Source organism: Musa acuminata, chromosome BXJ2-4, assembly GCF_036884655.1.
Source record: "Musa acuminata AAA Group cultivar baxijiao chromosome BXJ2-4, Cavendish_Baxijiao_AAA, whole genome shotgun sequence".
Lineage (NCBI taxonomy): Eukaryota > Viridiplantae > Streptophyta > Magnoliopsida > Zingiberales > Musaceae > Musa > Musa acuminata.
This window is the reverse complement of record NC_088341.1, coordinates 30,710,940-30,733,131: the sequence shown is the minus strand read 5'-3', so window position 1 is coordinate 30,733,131 and position 22,192 is coordinate 30,710,940. Positions and strand designations below refer to the sequence as shown.

Below are 22,192 nucleotides of genomic sequence, written 5' to 3'. Positions count from 1 at the left end.
GTCTCCGAGCGAGACTGGGCGGTGCAACCTCCCCTGACAGGAGGTAGCACCGCCTGAGCTCAGTCTTCGAGCTCTGCCAAGCGGTGCAACCGCCTCAGTCAGGAGGTGCAACCGCCTGAGCTCGGTCTTCGAGCTCTGTTAGGAGGTGCAACCGCCCCTGACAGGAGGTAACACCGCCCAGAGGCTCAGTCTTCGAGCTCTGCCAGGCGGTGCAACCGCTCCAGTCAGGAGGTGCAACCGCCTGATCCCGGAATTCCGGGAATTGACAATTTTGAGCTCCAAATTTGAATTGAGTTGGGGCCTATAAATACCCCACCCATTCAGCACTGATAGGCAGCAATTTTACACCGAAATCTTGATCCTTTATGTGATTCTTAGAGCTCAAAATTGTTGTAAAGGCCAAAAGTTCTTCTCCCTCTGTTCTTCCAAGTTCTGAGTTGTAAAGAGAGGAGAGAAAATTTCTGTAAGGGTTGTCTCCTAAGCCCGTCAAAAGGAGTGAAATTGTAAAAGGGTCGTTGGCCTTCGCCTATTGAAGGAATGCCTCTAGTTGACGTCGGTGACCTCGTCGGTGGAGGAAGCCAAAAGTGGAGTAGGTCAAGATTGACCGAACCACTCTAAATCTCGGTTTGCATTTACTTTGAGCATATTATCTTTACTGCAAACCTCCTCTGAAGCTTACTGCTTTCTGTGCATATACGATCGGGTTTCAAGCCTTTCACTTTCCGAATCAGCGTTTAGACGTAAATCTATTTTTTCGTACGATTATCATATTTCGGATTGCGTTTACGTTTTGAGCTCTAGCATAACTGCAAACTGCCTTTATACTCTTGCTTAAATTGCATCTTGCCTAATCAAGTGATTTACGAATAAGCATTTAGACGTAAATCAGTTTCTTCGTACGAACGTCGTATTTTAGTTTGCACCTATATTCTGGTTTTCATCATAGCTGCAAACTGCCTTCATAGATTGACTTTAACATCATCTTGCTTAGAATCGGCTTTCACACAGAAATCGTTTTTATCGTTCGAACACAGTTTCGTTTTAATCGTAGAAAGTTTTCCGCTGCACTAATTCACCCCTCCCTCTTAGTGCTCTTGATCCTAACACTTAAGTGGTTTTCTACATCAAAATTTATGAGATTACTTAATAATACTTTATAGGGTATAAAAGTTTCTATGTAAATGGGATCTCATATCCCTATTATGATTATTCCTATAATGAATATATATATATATATATATATGTATATATATATATGTATATATATATATATATATGTATATATATATTTATGTACATATATATATATGTATATATATATATATGTATATATATATATATATATATGTATATATATATATATATATATGTATATATATATAATATGGCAGGCTCTCTTTGTGCTGTAGGGTCTAACTAAAAACTTTCATATTTCTTGATTTTTCTTGCTTATTCTCTACCAATTGTTTGTTTAGATGAATGATAACTAAATAGCATAATATCCCTTGACTCCTGATCATAGAATAAAGTAAATTGACTGTGAAGAATATAACTCGACTCTGAAGAGCATAACCTAACTCTTGATTGCAAAACTAACTCTATAACTCCTGACAGATCCTAATTCAAAAAGGAATATTATCCCTTTCAAATTAAAAGATTTGAAGCAGTTCTAGTTTAGTCTTTGAGATTAAAAGCTGGATCAGAAATAGACTAAGCACATGCAAAAGAAGAAGCTGAATCAAATTCAAAAGATAGGGATGCTATGTATTCTATCACTAGTGCACAATAGATTCAATTAAAATCTTTTCTTGCTTCTCTACAAAACACGAAAGATGAAATAAATGATTCAACAAGGTGCTCAAAAGATGAAATTATTGTTTGCGAGAGGGGTGAAGACATATCTACAATCATGTGCCTTGAGTATTCACTATCAAAGTATTATTTCTTCCTCTTAGTTTTAGATTGTAAATATATCGATAAGAAATGATGGTTACTTTAGGTACTCATTTAGCTTTGGATCCCTCATGAAAAAATATATTTATTTTGACTAATGACATTAAGTTATTTATGATTCATTTAAAAATCTAAACTAATTTTTGTGAACTGTATTTTTTAAGTAAACATTTATAAGCATAATATCCGCATCTTATTTTTTCCATGAGAATAAAGAGTGCCCTTTCTATTTTTTTTTCATCCCTAAATCTTGGATTTGGAAGTTGGTAAATGATAGAAATAATAGAAGATAAGAACAATATAATATAAGAAGCTTTATTGTAGAAATGAAATAGATTAACATGTTCCTATCCTATTTATAGGATTAAGAGGGAGGATTTTCCTCAACAGAATAGAGGATTTTCCTCACAGAATAGATAAGATTTCCTCATAGGGAAATCTTATCTTCTATCATGTCCCCGCAAGATGGTGCTCCTGACAAGGATACCAATCTTGGATCGGTAAGAAAGAGACTTCGTGAGTAAGATAAGTGTAGATCGCTGCTGCTGTTGCTGCGATTGCTGTTGTTGTGATGGCACAGGCGTTCCCTTCATTCTCCTTAAGTCTGCCGAATGTTGACAGATCAGCAAAGACTACCGCGGTGAGGAAGATGAGGATTGACCACGCAGCCTCTTAGGAATGCACGGCGTTGGTCGCTGGCCGAAGGGTGAAGCTTCACTTTTCTCAGCGACGTTGGTCGCTTGCCGAAGGCAAGAGCGAAGCTTCACTTTTCTCAACGACGTTGGTCGTGGTTGCGATTACGACGGCTGCGACGGTAGAGAAGAAATCTACAGCAATGTTGCAGTGATGCTACTACAGCAAAGGAGAAAACTGCAACAGAGGAGGAAGCTGTAGTAGAAGAGGAAACTGTAGCAGAAAAGGAAGGAAAATAGCTACAACGAGGAAGAAAGGTGGGGTAGTGCTGATGAGCAGCACTAGAGATGCCGTAGCGGAAATGCCGTAGCGGAAGGGAACGGACGTTGACGTAGAGTGGCAACACCAATGATGAATTGGCAGCGAGAAGAGAGCTTGCTCTAGGCAAGCGGCTCTGATACCATGATAGAAATAATAGAAGATAAGAACAATATAATATAAGAAGCTTTATTGTAGAAATGAAATAGCTTTAGCTTGAATACATTAACATGTTCCTATCCTATTTATAGGATTAAGAGGGAGGATTTTCCTCAACAGAATAGAGGATTTTCCTCACAGAATAGATAAGATTTCCTCATATAGTGGGGAAATCTTATCTTCTATCAGTAAAGACCCACCCCTTGTCTAGGTCAATTAAACTCATTTCACTTGCGTCAACGAACACGGTTTCTACTCGGAATGAAACTATAACAGGCCATTCTCCACAACAAGCAACAGAAGCTTTCACAAGGACTCCTTGGACCACAGACACACACCTCGCATCACAGAGCCAGTACTCGATCCAGCTTCTTCTCCAACTAGAAATCAATATATTTCAGTACTTCCCGCTTCGTCGCCAACACTCAGTTACTCGTTGGTTCTCGTTTCGGGTGTGACTTAATATTTCGGTTCTGTCCTTGGCTTCCCCGAGTAGTGGTCGACGCTCTTCTGCTCTGGCTGGTAACGAAACTATTTGACTTGACTGAAGCCTTGCATCCTGTGCTGTTGCTTGTTTATTAGTTGTTTGAGTTGGTGCTCAGAAAGCCATTCATTACGCACAGAAAGAATTCAATAAACGAGTCAACTCACCTGACACGTCTCTCCTTTGCCGCCGATTTCTGGCTCCGTGTGCCGTAGCCTTCCGGCGTCACCCGGCAACGGGCAGTTTCTCGCTGCCCAACAAATGCCACTGTTTCTCCCAGCGGTCGAGTCGTTTGTCTATACCGACATCCTCCTTCCAATCCGTAAGTCCAAGACCCACCGACGGGAGCCACTGCCATCACCATTTAGCATCTCCTCGATAACAATAGTTATCATCAATATGACAATGGGGGATTGCTTTGCAACAAAACATATGCTAAGAGAAGATTGACAGTCTGGTAAAGGATGGTTGATTGTTATGTCATTCAAATCCCACTTCCATACCAAACAAGTTGGGTATCTCTCATCTTGATAGCTGTAAGAATACCGCAGCATATCGAACTCTCATATATACATATACATACATACATACATTTATATAAATATATAATATGAATGTATCTAAAATTTGATTAAAAAGAAAAAAAAACGTGCTGTTACCATCATCCCTATCCATCAAGATGAGTGTGGTCAATCCCATACAAAAGGTCATATCAAGAGGAGAGAGAAGGAAAACAAAAGAACATAGTTGTAGTTGTTGTTTCTCTCTCTTTCTCATTTTTGTTTTAGGGTAATAGGATTGTAAAGGGTCTTGTTTATATCCCTAAATTAGTCCTAGATCAATAGTTTTCTACTCCTAATTAAACTGAAACTTTTAATTTATCTCAAACTCTTAATCTAATTCCATTCAAATTTAAAGTACAATATGTGACATCCTACCTTAATTTAAATTTCTTTTAAAATTCTAAGTAATCTTTGCAGGTGCTCAAATGCTTCGGTCTTCAGAGGTTTTATATAAATATATATATATATCTTGATCTTCATTTCTACAATACTTCTTCTCGATCGTTTTGTTCTTTATTTAATGTCTTAGAAAGTAGTATCTTACATGAATATATTTGTTTCTATCATGATCGACTACAATTTTAGATAATTTTAAAGCTAAAAAATTATCATAAAAAATTTTAGTAGACACGACATGATCAAATCCTAACCCTTTTAGCACATTTCTACAATACTTCTTCTCAATCATTTTATTCTTTATTTAATCTTTTAGAAAGTAGTATTTTATATGAATATGCTTATTTCTGTCATGATTGACTGCATTTTTAGATAATTTTAAAGCTAAAAATTTATCATAAAAGTTTTTAGTAGACGCTAAATAGTTTGTGATGCACTTGTTGTTGTTGCAAAGTATTTTACTTTTGTAGTTGACATTGCTACAACGGATTACTTTTTAGAAGATCATAAAATCGCCCCAAATCCAAAGAAGAAAACATAATCATATGTGCTCTTCCTATTATCAAGATCACTTGTATAATCACTATAAAAAATATCCTGTTAAATAATTTTTTTTGCTATCATAAGAAAAACCAAAATCATAAGTTCCATTCAAATAAGAATTTTAACCAAATGTGTTACTTGGAGATGAATTTCTATTGGATTCTTTAGATATCTGCTAATCCATATATATAATATCTGATCTAGTTGCAGTCAAATACATAAGACTCCCAAAAATCTGTCCATAAAAAGTACTGTCAATCTTCTTGCCACTACCAGCATAACTAAGCTTCAAACTTATTTCAACTAGAGTACTAACAGTTGGCTTTTATTTCAAAAATCCACCTGATGTATTTTTTTTTTAAGAAATAAAAGTTTATGTATCTTGTTGCTCGGCTTTAATCACAAGATAATATTTCATCAAACCCAAGTCATTCATGTCAATTTTTTTCTTTATAAAAGATTGAATCTCATGAATCATGTCACCATCTTTACTAGTATAAATAACATCATCCATATATAAGCATGATAGAAATAATAGAAGATAAGAACAATATAATATAAGAAGCTTTATTGAAGTAGATAAACTTTAGCTTGAATCTATTAACATGTTCCCTCTCCTATTTATACAGATTAGGAGGAAGGATTTCCCTCAACAGAATAAACAGAATAGAGAGATTTCCTCATATAATTGGGGAAATCTTATCCTCTATCAAGTTGGGGAAATCTTATCTTCTATCATGCCCCCGCAAGATGGTGCTCCTAACAAGGATACCAATCTTGGATCAGTGCAAAGAATGGTTTAAAGCAAGAGGTTTCATGAGTAAGATAAGTGTAGATCGCTGCTGCTGCTGCTGCGATTGCTGTTGCTATGATGGCACAGGCGTTCCCTTCATTCTCCTTAAGTCTGTCGAATGTTGACAGATTAGTGAAGACTACCGCGGTGAGGAAGATGAGGATTGACCACGGAGCCTCTTAGAAATGCAACGGCGTTGGTCGCTGGCCGAAGGGTGAAGCTTCACTTTTCTCAGCGACGTTGGTCGCTGGCCGAAGGCAAGAGCGAAGCTTCGCTTTTCTCAACGACGTTGGTCGTGGTTGCGATTACGACGGCTGTGACGGTAGAAAAGAAATCTACAGCAATGTTGCAGTGATGCTACTACAGCAAAGGAGGAAACTGCAACAGAGGAGGAAGCTGTAGCAGAAGAGGAAGGAAAATAACTACAACGAGGAAGAAAGGTGGGGCAGTGCTGATGAGCAGCACTAGAAATGCCGTAGCGGAAGGGAACAGACGTTGGCGCAGAGTGGCAACACCAATGATGAATTGGCAGCGAGAAGAGAGCTTGCTCTAGGCAAGCGGCTCTGATACCATGATAGAAATAATAGAAGATAAGAACAATATAATATAAGAAGCTTTATTGAAGTAGATAAACTTTAGCTTGAATCTATTAACATGTTCCCTCTCCTATTTATACAGATTAGGAGGAAGGATTTCCCTCAACAGAATAAACAGAATAGAGAGATTTCCTCATATAATTGGGGAAATCTTATCCTCTATCAAGTTGGGGAAATCTTATCTTCTATCAAAGCAAACATTTAATATCATCCTTGTCTCTTTATATTTTACAAAGTATGTTCATATGGGCATTTTTCCAATCCACATGTCTCAAAATATATATCAGTATGATAATACCAAGCTCTAGGTGCTTACTTTAGACCATATAATATCTTTTTTAATATGTATGTCTTATTTTTAAATCCTTTAATCATAAATCGAAGAGATTGATTAGCATAAACTTCTTATAACTCACTAACCAAAAAGATTGATTTAATATCTAATTGATAAACTAATTAATTATTTTGAGCTACAAGAGAAAAATACTAACCTCACTGTTTCTTGTGATTGGATCACCATTTTCAAATAGTGCAAAGTGAATTAAAATATTATCATCTTATTTTTCAACATTTATAAAATCATAAAAAATAGTAATATGATGTTTTATCTATCCTAGTTGCCTTCTAATACTTGGAGAATCTCCAGCTTGGAAGGAGATCCTCTTGATACAATATAAACTTCTTATTATAACTTACTTTACAAAATGATTGATTTAATATCTAATTGATAAACTAAAAAATTATTTTTAGCTATAAGAGAAAGTGCTAACTTCACAATTTCTTATCTAGTACCCGGTGCAAATACCTCATTGTAATCAATCTCTTTATTCTGTTTTTAGTTTTTCGCAACTAGCCTAGTTTTATATTTTTCAACGGTTATCTTCTCTCAATTTTGTTCTATAGTTCCACTTTACACCAATAGACTTTTGCTTCGGAGGTAAATCGACCAACTCCCAAGTTTGAATCTTTTTAATAAAGTCTATCTCATTTTGTATCGCCTTTCTACACTTTTTATTATATGATGCCTCCTCAAAGGTGATTGGATCACCACTCGTAAATAGTACAAAGCGAAGTAGAATATTATTAATTTTTTTAAGCATTTATAAAATCATAATGATTAGTAATATAATCTTTTATCTATCTTGGTTGTATTCTTATTTTCTTTGAAATTATAGGAGCTGATGTAGATGGTGGTGTTGAAGATTTTTCTAAAGTTGATAGGCTTAGAAAATCTCTAGCTAGTGAAGGATATCCTCCTTACGTAATATAAACTTTTTCTTGTAACTCACCATGTAAAAAGTCTGATTTAATAATGATAAACTAATTAATTATTTTAAGATGTAAGAGAAAGCACTAACTTTACTATTTCTGATCTAGCGATCAGTGCAAACACCTTATTGTAATAAGTCTATTTCTTCTGTTTATAGCCTTTTGTAACTAGTTTGACTTTATATTTTTCAATAGTACTATCTTATCTCAATTTTATTCTATAGATCCACTTTACAGTAATAGGCTTTTGCTCCAGAAGTAAATCAATCTAACTCTCAGGTTGATAGACTCTATCTCTTCTTGTATCACTTTCTCCATTTTTACCTCCTTAAAAGTAATTGGATCACTACATCTAAATAGTACAAAGTGAACTAGAATATTATCAACTGCTTCTTCAGCATCTACAAAATCATGAAGATTAGACTAAGCAAAGAGGTACGAAGTAATCATCAAAGAGGTAGGTTCCTTGACTCTCTATATTCTATTATATGTGAATTCATATTTTTAATATTTTCACAATTCATATTTTAAAAATTATTTATTTTGGTATTTAGATTTAACACATAGAAAGTTAGATTAATTATTATTATTATTTTATTTTGATGATTATTTAATTATATTTTGATCTCTCTATCTTCTAAGTATTTCATAGATTTTTATCTAGAATTTTATGTGTTACAATAATTTTCATATGAATTAATAGATTTAATTCATAGAAATATTTTTTAAATATTTTTTATTATTAATTTATTTTAAATAAAGAGTTTTGTGTGATTATCTATGATTTTTAGGTATTTGTAATAATTATGAAAATTATATATAATTATTAATTTTATGTAAATTTTAATTCATGGGGATAGATTTTGAAACCTTTTTATTTATATTTCTATTTGAATATACTATTCTGAATGTCCTGAATTTTATTTACTTATTCTGATTTTTTTGAGTAATTATGTTTATTAATTTAGAATTATTGACCTACATAATATTTAATTCATAAAAATATATTTTGAATATTTTAATTATGTTTCTATTTTGAATAAACTATTTTTCATGTTTAGAATTTTATTTGTTTTGTCAAAAAATTTCAAGTGTTTTTAGATATTAATTTGGAATTCTTAACTTGAATAATATTTTTAATTCATGAAAAATAGCTTTTGAGTTTTATTTATTATATATCTATTATGAATAATTCAGCATATATTTTCTCTACCTATGATTAGGAATGATATAGTAAAATTCAACTTATACTCCAACTCCAAATCATACTCCAATTCCATGGTAATAAGATCAAATAAAGATTAAGTTGGAGTCTAAGCTCAAAATCATATTCAAGTTAGCTCATGCTTCATTTAGATTAGACTCAAATACAGATTCCAATTCCTAAATGCATTAAAACTCTCGTAGTACCAAAGGCTAGGAATCTTGAAGTCCTAATTGTGTTAGTGTAGAAATAATAGAAGATAAGAATAATTATTAAATATGCTTTATTGAAGAAGCCGAAGAAACTTTAGCTTAAATGTATTAATATGTCCCTCTCCTATTTATACAGATTAGGAGGGAGGATTTCCCTAAATAGAATAGAGGATTTCCTTAATAGAGTACAGAGATTTCCTCATATAGTTGGGAAAATCTTATATGCTATCAATTAGGACGCACTAAGTCCTAACTTAAGGTAGAACTCCACCCCTTCCTCAATTATAAAAGGAGAGCCTCATCTAAAGCATCCCTAAAGAATCCAAGTCATACTCCCTCTTGAGAAGCCAACCAACCCTAAGCTAGGAAAAGAGGTGAGAAAGAAATAAATAAAGGGGTTTGTAAGTTTGGCAACCCTTATTGATCCTACAACCACTTTACCGTAAAGATTTTTTATAAATTACTATAGTCTTAATATCTTTCAAAGAGATCTTTGACAAAAATAAGTAAAAGAGAAAGAAGAACAGGCAGCTAAGAACTCCCACAAGTTCATAAAATGATTCTATCCTCTAGCCATAGCCCCTTCTTCCTTGAGTTCTAGAGTCAAAACCTTGTATCATAATTCTTTCGTTATCTTTTTATTTGATAATAAATTAAGTGCACCAAAACTGACATTTTCAATATCATATGCAAGAATTATCTTTCAAATTAGCATTAAGGCATATGCCATCAACATGCTTTATGTTCAACAAGAATAACTTATTCTTGATAAGTGACAAAGATAAATTTGATTCCAAGATTTTTCTAGCAAAAATGAGTGAACGAGGGTACAGAACGATTTGAATCCTCAATCTTATAGGGAGGGTATACTCTTACTATCAAGTATTTTTCGTTAGTTTATTTTAATCCATTAAAGTTTCAGCTAATATTATTAAAGTAATAATATAAATACACAACTCTAATTAAAAAAAAAAACTACGAAAGGTTAATTAAATAATTATATTAAAAAATTCAGAAAATAGACGCAGTAACACAAAACGAAGAGAGAATGGGTGAATCAATAGACGCAAATGTTTCACCTACAAAATGATCGAAACAACAACCATTTCTGGTTACAGAGCTACCAAATAAAAACTAAATAAGATTAAAAACACAGAGTTATTTACGTGTTCCCAAAAACAACCCCATGGCTGAAGCTGCAGACAGTCAACGATTGAAGTCAGTTTCCACCCACGAGAAAAAGGAAAACGAAAGGCAGCCATAGACGGACCACTCAGTAAGTCTTCTTCTTCTTCTTCTCCTTCTGTAGAACAGATGGGACAAGAGGGGGACAAGAGACAAGAGCAACAGCAACGTCAAAATATCATATGGGGAATCATCACCGAGCTCGCTTCACCCTCGTGATCTCCTCCTTCATCGTCATAATGTTTTGGTTGGCAGCATTACAGCCGGCAGAGGCGGACGACGGGTGGCCGATGCCGAGTAGGTGGGTGGGCCCAGATCTACTGTTGCCGTCGCTGCCTCAGGGAACTACTCTTCCGAGGCGTTCACTTGGACCATCCATTTGCGGCGCTACTTGTTCGGCTCCTGTCCATCAGCCGAATCCTCCATATCCAAGCAAAAGTCCATATAAGCCTCCATTAAATCCACCCCTACGCCGACCATAAGCCTCCAGTGGGCTTCCCGTGCAACGTTGATGTCGATCGAGTGTATGCATGTTTCTGTTTTCTCAGCTTGCTTCTGTCTGCAGCAACAAAAATATTCGAAGAGAATAAAAAGTATCTATTTTGTCAAGATTTCTTGGAGTACATGGGTGTGTTAGATATGCTTGTGCAATCTAATTCGTTGGCTATTCTTCTTCTTCTATGTCCTTCGTGTGTAAGATATGCTTGGGCTTACATCTTCTTTCCTCTCAATCAACTACGATACGATTTCAACAAGGAAAACAAGAGAATCCTAGATAGCTAAGAAGCATGAGTTCTTGGGATGACGCTGCGGTTATTAATTTGCAGTACTTTAAAAGCATAAGATTCGGAAGAAATAAATAAATTTAATTTAGCACGATATTTATTGTACGAGGAAAAGACAGCGAAAAGTTGAATAAGAAATGATTCCCAAGTATCTTCTTTTTTTTGTTCCAGGAGGAATCCAATTTGTGAATCTGAGTTGGTGGTTGTGTCAACCAGAAGCCTTTGAGCTTAGAAGCTGGTATGTTCTCAACCATCCATGGAGATGGAACTGGAAATGTGGCTTCTTGCCATACTTTGAAGAAGACTCGTCGCCAATCCGTAGAACAAGTGGTCGTTGGAACACCGCACACGTTTGTCCGATAATTTTCTTACTCGAGTCGAATCTGAGGGCTGGATTCTATCGGAATCTAGAAAAGCTCCTATTTCTTAGAGGCACACAGCGACATTTATGATCTCAAAACTTCTCTGGATAAACAATCTGAAATTAAGGATCTTCTATCCATTTTTTAGCATCGAAGTATTATCTTCTTATAGTTACTATTTAAGTTAAGTCAAATATCCATTGGATCTTCTCACTCAAGTCAATATCTTTGACAATAAAGTAGAAGACTCACATATACTGAACTAAATATTAAGTATGTGGTATAAACGGAGAACCCTAAAATGATATAATTATTCATTTATAACTTATTAGCTCTCTTCGTACATCTGGATATATCATATGTAATTTATTTAGATAGATAGGTTCCTTATGTTGTTGTACTTTCAATTTTACACTATATAATAGGAACAATTTTTAATGGGATATAATTTTCGATTAAGGTGTCCTCATACTTTGAACCAAAATATCATGCTCTTGTTGATACTACGATAGAGTTACTTTAGTTAGATTGGTTTCTTAAAATTTAGGAGTCTTTTCTTAGTCTATACCACAAATTTGTTATGATAAGCATCATTCAAATCATCCATAACGAGCACAAAATATTGAGATTGATTGTTATTTTATATGATATCATCTTCATATGACAATCAACCAATAGATATATTTCAAGCTATTATCTTCACAACGATTAGCATCTTAGTTTTCAAACTCAGCGGTTTCTACATAAAAAAATTATGAGATTACTTAATAATACTTTATAGGGTATAAAAGTTACTATGTAAATGTAAATGAGATCTCATATCGCAATTACGATTATTCCTGTTAGTGTAAACAACTTTATGCCGTGGTCTCGGGGCCAACATGGCTTGGTTCGGGTCCGAATGGGCGGGGATCTTGTACGGCGTTCCTCGAGTCCGTTGAGGAGGTCGGGGGCGGTGTTCGATCCGGACGGCGTAGTCGTCTCTTCCGGGCAGGAACTCCTCGCCTGCGCGTTCGGAGGGGACCTTCGGCTTCACACCTGCACAAAGGTCGGGCCGAGGCGCTCGGCTCGACCCCTCCGACGATCAAGTTAGCAGATGCAGAGGGGGTTTCAGACGAAGCAGTATCTTTGTGTGCCTGTCTTTTTCTAATGAATGAGAGGGTATTTATAGGGAAGCATACTGCTTCCTGAGCTACCCGCCTGCAGGGGGCAGGTAGCGTCTGACTTTGAGTTGGCGTGGCGTGAAGAACCGAACTACCGCAGGGTATGGGCGTGCTTCGGTCGCCGTTCTTCCCTGCCTCGGCCAAGCGTGTTGGGTCATAACGATGAAATCGTTGTCAGAGAGCGGGTGATGTCAGCGCACATCGCGTCGACGTTATTGCCCTTTTTGGGCAGAGTGTCGTCCGCGGTTGACGTCGTGGCGTGTCATGTCGCCATTATTACCCTCATCAATTCCTATGAATATATATATATATATATATATATATATATATATATATATATATATATATATATATATATATATATATATATATATATATATATATATATATATATATATATATATATATATATATATATATATATATACATATATATACATACATAAATATATATACATACATATATATATATATATACATACATATATATATACATACATATATATATATACATATATATATATATACATACATATATATATATACATACATATATATATATATATACCTAGTGAGGTCACCGACGTCCACTAGAGGTCACCGACGTCTAGTGGACGTCGGTGACCTAGTGACCGAACCATTCTATGGTTTGCATTTACTTATGGAGGCAGTTTGCAGTTACATAGTGAGGTCACCGACGTCCACTAGAGGTCTTTCTTTAATAGGCGAAGGCCAAGATTGACCGAACCATTCTAAATCTCGGTTTGCATTTACTTTCTGTTCTCTATCTTAACTGCAAACTGCCTCCATAACTTTACTTTAACTGCACTTCATCTAATCTAAGTTAAAGCAACTTCCGAATCGGTTTTCATACCGAAATCATTTTTTTCGTACGAACATCGTTTTAAACCATTGAAAGTTTTCTGCTGCACTAATTCACCCCCCCCTCTTAGTGCTCTTGATCCTAACACTATAGAGAGGCGATGGTTTAAAAAGAGATTTTTTAAAGAGCTCTTTTCTATCAAGATAATCTCTAAAATTATTAAGCCACTAATATATCTTATCTTAAATTATTGAATCACATAAATAGACATTTTAAAATTATTTAAAAATGATATGCTTAAAAGATATAAGATGTCAAAATGTTATGGCATTAGACACTTATCCGAGTAAAGCAAGACACTTATAAATATTATATTACTAATCATGAAGATTAATCATATAATGATTGCAACATTAGGTAAATGTTCACCCAAAACCCTTTTATCATCTTTTTACTTTGTAATGTACTTCTGACCATGTTGAGAATTTATTCTTTTCGTTGTACCATTTTATTGAGGGGATAAGGCGATGTTAATGATCTTTAAATATCATATGTTTCATAAAAGCTTTCAAAATCCTTCAATTATTTTTCGTGTTTTGATTGTAAGACTTTGATGGTTTGTTAGTTTGATTCTCCATTTGTACTTTTAAATTTTTTGAATGATCCAAAAATCTTTGATTTTCTTTCAGAAAAAAGATTTATATTTTTCTACTAAAATTATCAATAAATATTAGAAAATGATGATGCTCACCGGATGATATTAGAGATATCGATCGATGTATGCTGGTGTGGATTAGCTCAAGAGATCCCTTTGTATGGTAAGTTGACTCCTTTCAAAAGCTCTTTCTTGATTGTTTGCCAAGAATATATAATTTACAAAATTAATTTAGAGAGTTAATGTATGATAAGTTTTTTATCCTTGTTTGATAATAAATTAAGTGCATCAAAGTTGAGATGTTCATTATCATATCTAGGCATACGCCATCAATTCAACACAAACAACTATAAGTGATAAAGACAAATTTGATTCCACGATCTTACTACCAAGAGTGAGTGAGTGGGGTACATAACGATTTGAACCCTCAATCTAAGGGAGGGTATGCTCGTACTATCAAGTATTTTTCGTTAGTTTGTTTTAATCAATTAAAGTTTCAGCTAATATTATTAAAGTAATAATATAAATACACAACTCTAATTAAAAAAAAATAAACTACGAAAGGTTAATTAAATAATTATATAAAAAATTCAGAAAACAGACGCAGTAACACAAAACGAAGAGAGAATGGGTGAATCAATCGACGCAAATGTTTCACTCGAAACTACAACCATTTCTGGTTACAGAGCTACCAAATAAAAACTAAATAAGATTAAAAACACAGAGTTATTTACGTGTTCCCAAAAACAACCCCATGGCTGAAGTTGCAGACAGTCAACGATTGAAGTCGATTTCCACCCACGAGAAAAAGGAAAACGAAAGACAGCCATAGACGGACCACTCAGTCAAGTCTTCTTCTTCTTCTTCTTCTTCTCCTTATGTAGAACAGATGGGACAAGAGGCAAGAGCAACAGCAACGTCAAAATATCATATGGGGAATCATCACCAAGCTCGCTTCACCCTCATCATCTCCTCCTTCATCGTCATCATGTTTTGGATGGTAGCATCACGATCTATTGTTACCGTCGCTACCGTCGCTACGTCAGGGTACTGATAAAAGATAAGATTTTTCCAACTATATGAGGGAGAAAATCTCTAGAAAATCCTCTATTCTGTTGAGGAAAATCCTTTCTCCTAATCTACATATCAATACATTTTTTATTTCTTTAATAAAGCTTTTTCAATAAAACTTCTTCTATTATTTTCATCAGGTACTATTCTTACGAGGCGTTTACTAAACCAAAATCAAACATTTGCGGCGCTACTTGTTTGGCTCCTGTCCATCAGCCGAATCCTCCATATCCAAGCAAAAGTCCATATAAGCCTCCATTAAATCCACCCCTACGCCGACCATAAGCCTCCAGTGGGCTTCCCGTGCAACGTTGATGTCGATCGAGTGTATGCATGTTTCTGTTTTCTCAGCTTGCTTCTGTCTGCAGCAACAAAAATATTCGAAGAGAATAAAAAGTATCTATTTTGTCAAGATTTCTTGGAGTACATGGGTGTGTTAGATATGCTTGTGCAATCTAATTCGTTGGCTATTCTTCTTCTTCTATGTCCTTCGTGTGTAAGATATGCTTGGGCTTACATCTTCTTTCCTCTCAATCAACTACGATACGATTTCAACAAGGAAAACAAGAGAATCCTAGATAGCTAAGAAGCATGAGTTCTTGGGATGACGCTGCGGTTATTAATTTGCAGTACTTTAAAAGCATAAGATTCGGAAGAAATAAATAAATTTAATTTAGCACGATATTTATTGTACGAGGAAAAGACAGCGAAAAGTTGAATAAGAAATGATTCCCAAGTATCTTCTTTTTTTTGTTCCAGGAGGAATCCAATTTGTGAATCTGAGTTGGTGGTTGTGTCAACCAGAAGCCTTTGAGCTTAGAAGCTGGTATGTTCTCAACCATCCATGGAGATGGAACTGGAAATGTGGCTTCTTGCCATACTTTGAAGAAGACTCGTCGCCAATCCGTAGAACAAGTGGTCGTTGGAACACCGCACACGTTTGTCCGATAATTTTCTTACTCGAGTCGAATCTGAGGGCTGGATTCTATCGGAATCTAGAAAAGCTCCTATTTCTTAGAGGCACACAGCGACATTTATGATCTCAAAACTTCTCTGGATAAACAATCTGAAATTAAGGATCTTCTATCCATTTTTTAGCATCGAAGTATTATCTTCTTATAGTTACTATTTAAGTTAAGTCAAATATCCATTGGATCTTCTCACTCAAGTCAATATCTTTGACAATAAAGTAGAAGACTCACATATACTGAACTAAATATTAAGTATGTGGTATAAACGGAGAACCCTAAAATGATATAATTATTCATTTATAACTTATTAGCTCTCTTCGTACATCTGGATATATCATATGTAATTTATTTAGATAGATAGGTTCCTTATGTTGTTGTACTTTCAATTTTACACTATATAATAGGAACAATTTTTAATGGGATATAATTTTCGATTAAGGTGTCCTCATACTTTGAACCAAAATATCATGCTCTTGTTGATACTACGATAGAGTTACTTTAGTTAGATTGGTTTCTTAAAATTTAGGAGTCTTTTCTTAGTCTATACCACAAATTTGTTATGATAAGCATCATTCAAATCATCCATAACGAGCACAAAATATTGAGATTGATTGTTATTTTATATGATATCATCTTCATATGACAATCAACCAATAGATATATTTCAAGCTATTATCTTCACAACGATTAGCATCTTAGTTTTCAAACTCAGCGGTTTCTACATAAAAAAATTATGAGATTACTTAATAATACTTTATAGGGTATAAAAGTTACTATGTAAATGTAAATGAGATCTCATATCGCAATTACGATTATTCCTGTTAGTGTAAACAACTTTATGCCGTGGTCTCGGGGCCAACATGGCTTGGTTCGGGTCCGAATGGGCGGGGATCTTGTACGGCGTTCCTCGAGTCCGTTGAGGAGGTCGGGGGCGGTGTTCGATCCGGACGGCGTAGTCGTCTCTTCCGGGCAGGAACTCCTCGCCTGCGCGTTCGGAGGGGACCTTCGGCTTCACACCTGCACAAAGGTCGGGCCGAGGCGCTCGGCTCGACCCCTCCGACGATCAAGTTAGCAGATGCAGAGGGGGTTTCAGACGAAGCAGTATCTTTGTGTGCCTGTCTTTTTCTAATGAATGAGAGGGTATTTATAGGGAAGCATACTGCTTCCTGAGCTACCCGCCTGCAGGGGGCAGGTAGCGTCTGACTTTGAGTTGCCGTGGCGTGAAGAACCGAACTACCGCAGGGTATGGGCGTGCTTCGGTCACCGTTCTTCCCTGCCTCGGCCAAGCGTGTTGGGTCATAACGATGAAATCGTTGTCAGAGAGCGGGTGATGTCAGCGCACATCGCGTCGACGTTATTGCCCTTTTTGGGCAGAGTGTCGTCCGCGGTTGACGTCGTGGCGTGTCATGTCGCCATTATTACCCTCATCAATTCCTATGAATATATATATATATATATATATATATATATATATATATATATATATATATATATATATATATATATATATATATATATATATATATATATATACATATATATATATACATATATATACATACATAAATATATATACATACATATATATATATATATATACATACATATATATATACATACATATATATATATACATACATATATATATACATACATATATATATATACATACATATATATATATATATACCTAGTGAGGTCACCGACGTCCACTAGAGGTCACCGACGTCTAGTGGACGTCGGTGACCTAGTGACCGAACCATTCTATGGTTTGCATTTACTTATGGAGGCAGTTTGCAGTTACATAGTGAGGTCACCGACGTCCACTAGAGGCCTTTCTTTAATAGGCGAAGGCCAAGATTGACCGAACCATTCTAAATCTCGGTTTGCATTTACTTTCTGTTCTCTATCTTAACTGCAAACTGCCTCCATAACTTTACTTTAACTGCACTTCATCTAATCTAAGTTAAAGCAACTTCCGAATCGGTTTTCATACCGAAATCATTTTTTTCGTACGAACATCGTTTTAAACCATTGAAAGTTTTCTGCTGCACTAATTCACCCCCCCCTCTTAGTGCTCTTGATCCTAACACTATAGAGAGGCGATGGTTTAAAAAGAGATTTTTTAAAGAGCTCTTTTCTATCAAGATAATCTCTAAAATTATTAAGCCACTAATATATCTTATCTTAAATTATTGAATCACATAAATAGACATTTTAAAATTATTTAAAAATGATATGCTTAAAAGATATAAGATGTCAAAATGTTATGGCATTAGACACTTATCCGAGTAAAGCAAGACACTTATAAATATTATATTACTAATCATGAAGATTAATCATATAATGATTGCAACATTAGGTAAATGTTCACCCAAAACCCTTTTATCATCTTTTTACTTTGTAATGTACTTCTGACCATGTTGAGAATTTATTCTTTTCGTTGTACCATTTTATTGAGGGGATAAGGCGATGTTAATGATCTTTAAATATCATATGTTTCATAAAAGCTTTCAAAATCCTTCAATTATTTTTCGTGTTTTGATTGTAAGACTTTGATGGTTTGTTAGTTTGATTCTCCATTTGTACTTTTAAATTTTTTGAATGATCCAAAAATCTTTGATTTTCTTTCAGAAAAAAGATTTATATTTTTCTACTAAAATTATCAATAAATATTAGAAAATGATGATGCTCACCGGATGATATTAGAGATATCGATCGATGTATGCTGGTGTGGATTAGCTCAAGAGATCCCTTTGTATGGTAAGTTGACTCCTTTCAAAAGCTCTTTCTTGATTGTTTGCCAAGAATATATAATTTACAAAATTAATTTAGAGAGTTAATGTATGATAAGTTTTTTATCCTTGTTTGATAATAAATTAAGTGCATCAAAGTTGAGATGTTCATTATCATATCTAGGCATACGCCATCAATTCAACACAAACAACAATAAGTGATAAAGACAAATTTGATTCCACGATCTTACTACCAAGAGTGAGTGAGTGGGGTACATAACGATTTGAACCCTCAATCTAAGGGAGGGTATGCTCGTACTATCAAGTATTTTTCGTTAGTTTGTTTTAATCAATTAAAGTTTCAGCTAATATTATTAAAGTAATAATATAAATACACAACTCTAATTAAAAAAAAATAAACTACGAAAGGTTAATTAAATAATTATATAAAAAATTCAGAAAACAGACGCAGTAACACAAAACGAAGAGAGAATGGGTGAATCAATCGACGCAAATGTTTCACTCGAAACTACAACCATTTCTGGTTACAGAGCTACCAAATAAAAACTAAATAAGATTAAAAACACAGAGTTATTTACGTGTTCCCAAAAACAACCCCATGGCTGAAGCTGCAGACAGTCAACGATTGAAGTCAGTTTCCACCCACGAGAAAAAGGAAAACGAAAGGCAGCCATAGACGGACCACTCAGTCAAGTCTTCTTCTTCTTCTTCTCCTTATGTAGAACAGATGGGACAAGAGGCAAGATCTGCAGCAACGTCAAAATATCATATGGGGAATCATCACCGAGCTCGCTTCACCCTCATCATCTCCTCCTTCATCGTCATCATGTTTTGGTTGGCAGCATTACGATCTACTGTTGCCATCGCTACGTCAGGGTACTGATAGAAGATAAGATTTTTTCAACTATATGAGGGAGAAAATCTCTGGAAAATCCTCTATTCTGTTGAGGGAAATCCTTTCTCCTAATCAATATATTTTTTATTTCTTCAATAAAACTTTTTCACTTTTTCAATAAAACTTCTTCAGTAATTGTTCTTATCTTCTATTATTTTCATCAGGTACTACTCTTACCAGGCGTTTACTAAACCGAAATCAAACATTTGCGGCCCTACTTGTTCGGCTCCTGTCCATCAGCCGAATCCTCCATATCCAAGCAAAAGTCCATATAAGCCTCCAGTGAATCTACCTCCATGCCGACCATAAGCCTTCAGTGGGCTTCCCGTGCAACGTTGACGTCGATCGAGTGTATGCATGTTTCTGTTTTCTCAGCTTGCTTCTGTCCGCAGCAACAAAAATATTCGAACAGAATAAAAGTATCTATCTTGTCAAGGTTTCTTGGAGTACCAGGGTGTGTTAGATGTGCTTGTGCCATCTAATTCGTTTGTTATTCTTCTTCTTCTATGTTGTTCGTGTGTTAGATATGCTTGGGCTTACGTCTTCCTTCCTCGCAATCAACTACGATACGATTTCAACAAGGAAACCAAGAGAATCCTAGATAGCTAAGAAGCATGAGTTCTTGGGATGATGCTGCGGTTATTAATTTGCAGTACTTTAAAAGCATAAGATTCGATTGTTGGAAAGAAATAAATAAATTTAATTTAGCACGATATTTATTGTATGAGGAAAAGACAAGCGAAAAGAAAGTTGAATAAGAAATGATTCCCAAGTATCTTCTTTTTTGTTCCAGGAGGAATCTAATTTGTAATCTGACTTGGTGGTTGTGTCAACCAGAAGCCTCTGAGCTTAGAAGCTGGTATGTTCTCAACCATCCATGGAGATGGAACTGGAAATGTGGCTTCTTGCCATACTTTGAAGAAGACTCGCCACCAATCCGTAGAAATGGTATTGTCAAGTGGTAGTTGGAACACCGCACGTGTTTGTCCGGTAATTATCCGACTCGAGTCGAATCTGAGGGCTGGATTTTATCGGAATCTAGAAAAGATTCTATTTCTTACAAGCACACCGTGGCATTTATGATCTCAAAGCTTCTCTCTATTTTCTTTTTTTTTTTCGGGATCGAAGTATCTTCTTCTTATATTTACTATTTATTTAAGTTAGTTAAACTAAATATGCACTCGATCTTCTCACTCGAGCCAATATCTTTGACAACAGAGTAGGAGACTCATCTATATTGAACTAAATATTAAATATGTGCCATAAATGAAGAACCATAAAAAGATATAATTATTTATTGATAACTTATTAGCTGTCTTGTTTATCTTACTGCCGTACATCTGCATATATCATATGCAATTCATTTAGACGACGACTCCATCATCTATTGATTATGTTGTTGTACTTTGAATTTTACACTATATAAAAGGAATAATTTTTAATGGGCTATAATTTTCAACTAAGGTGATACGAATATGTGATCCTACTAATATACATTATACTATTATTTTTTTTGTTCCTTAATTTTCTAGAGGAATAAGAAATAAAGCTTTGTTGTCCCTTCAAGTACCGAAGCCAAATATCATGCTCTCGTTGATACTACGTTAGAGTTACTTTGGTTATATTGGTTTCTTAAAATTTAGGAGTCTTATCCCAGTCTATAGCACAAATTTATTATGATAATTCTAGCATTATTCAAATCCTTGTCTTAGTATAGATTTGGGCAAAAATTCACCCACTTGTTGGCACTGCTTGAGCCAGCCCAAGTTTTGTTAGTTTGATTTAAACTTGAATCGAACTAGTTTGATTTAACCGATTTAGGATGATTATGAAATGAACTTAGACTAATTCAAACTTAAATTTAACTTAATTAAATATAAATTAGACTAGTCTAGGATGATTCTAGTAGTCTTATGAAGATTGTTAATTGGTTCAACTAGGTTCTAGTTTAATTAAATTCGATTCAAATTGATTGGACTAATTCAATTAGGGTTCAAGTTGATTGAGGGTTAATTATATTTTGATTCATGATGTTAATGATATTGATATGTCATTTATATTTTAAGTTATTGAGGTTGATTTATGAGTTTAATTATGATTGTTTAACAGATAAGTGATCTACAGATATTAGTATGGATGTAAGATATTTACCCGTCATGCTTTACATGAGAAGAGCGCCCATCATATATCGAGTGGCACCTACTAAATTGAATCCCTCATATAATTCTTCTGGTATAATCTATGGATATATGTGATAGCACAAGTCTTAACTAATAAGATATATGATACTACTATGATAAAAGGACGTAGATGATCCCTATCAATTATAGGTGATCCATTATACTGAAGGGTGATTCCTTTCAAGGGCAAGTGGATCATTAAACGTGGCAACTAAATAGTTCC

General features: G+C 34.8%; 2 long non-coding RNA genes across 2 annotated transcripts; both read left to right on the top strand.

Moving 5' to 3' along the window:
* The first annotated feature begins 15,008 nt into the window (after window positions 1-15,008).
* On the top strand, window positions 15,009-15,637 carry LOC135609098 (uncharacterized). The gene is made up of 2 exons (XR_010485681.1): window positions 15,009-15,143; window positions 15,308-15,637. It is a non-coding gene; the product is annotated as an uncharacterized LOC135609098 (long non-coding RNA).
* Window positions 15,638-19,633: 3,996 nt separating this feature from the next.
* Window positions 19,634-20,238, top strand: LOC135609097 (uncharacterized). The gene is made up of 2 exons (XR_010485680.1): window positions 19,634-19,770; window positions 19,954-20,238. It is a non-coding gene; the product is annotated as an uncharacterized LOC135609097 (long non-coding RNA).
* Window positions 20,239-22,192: the final 1,954 nt, after the last annotated feature.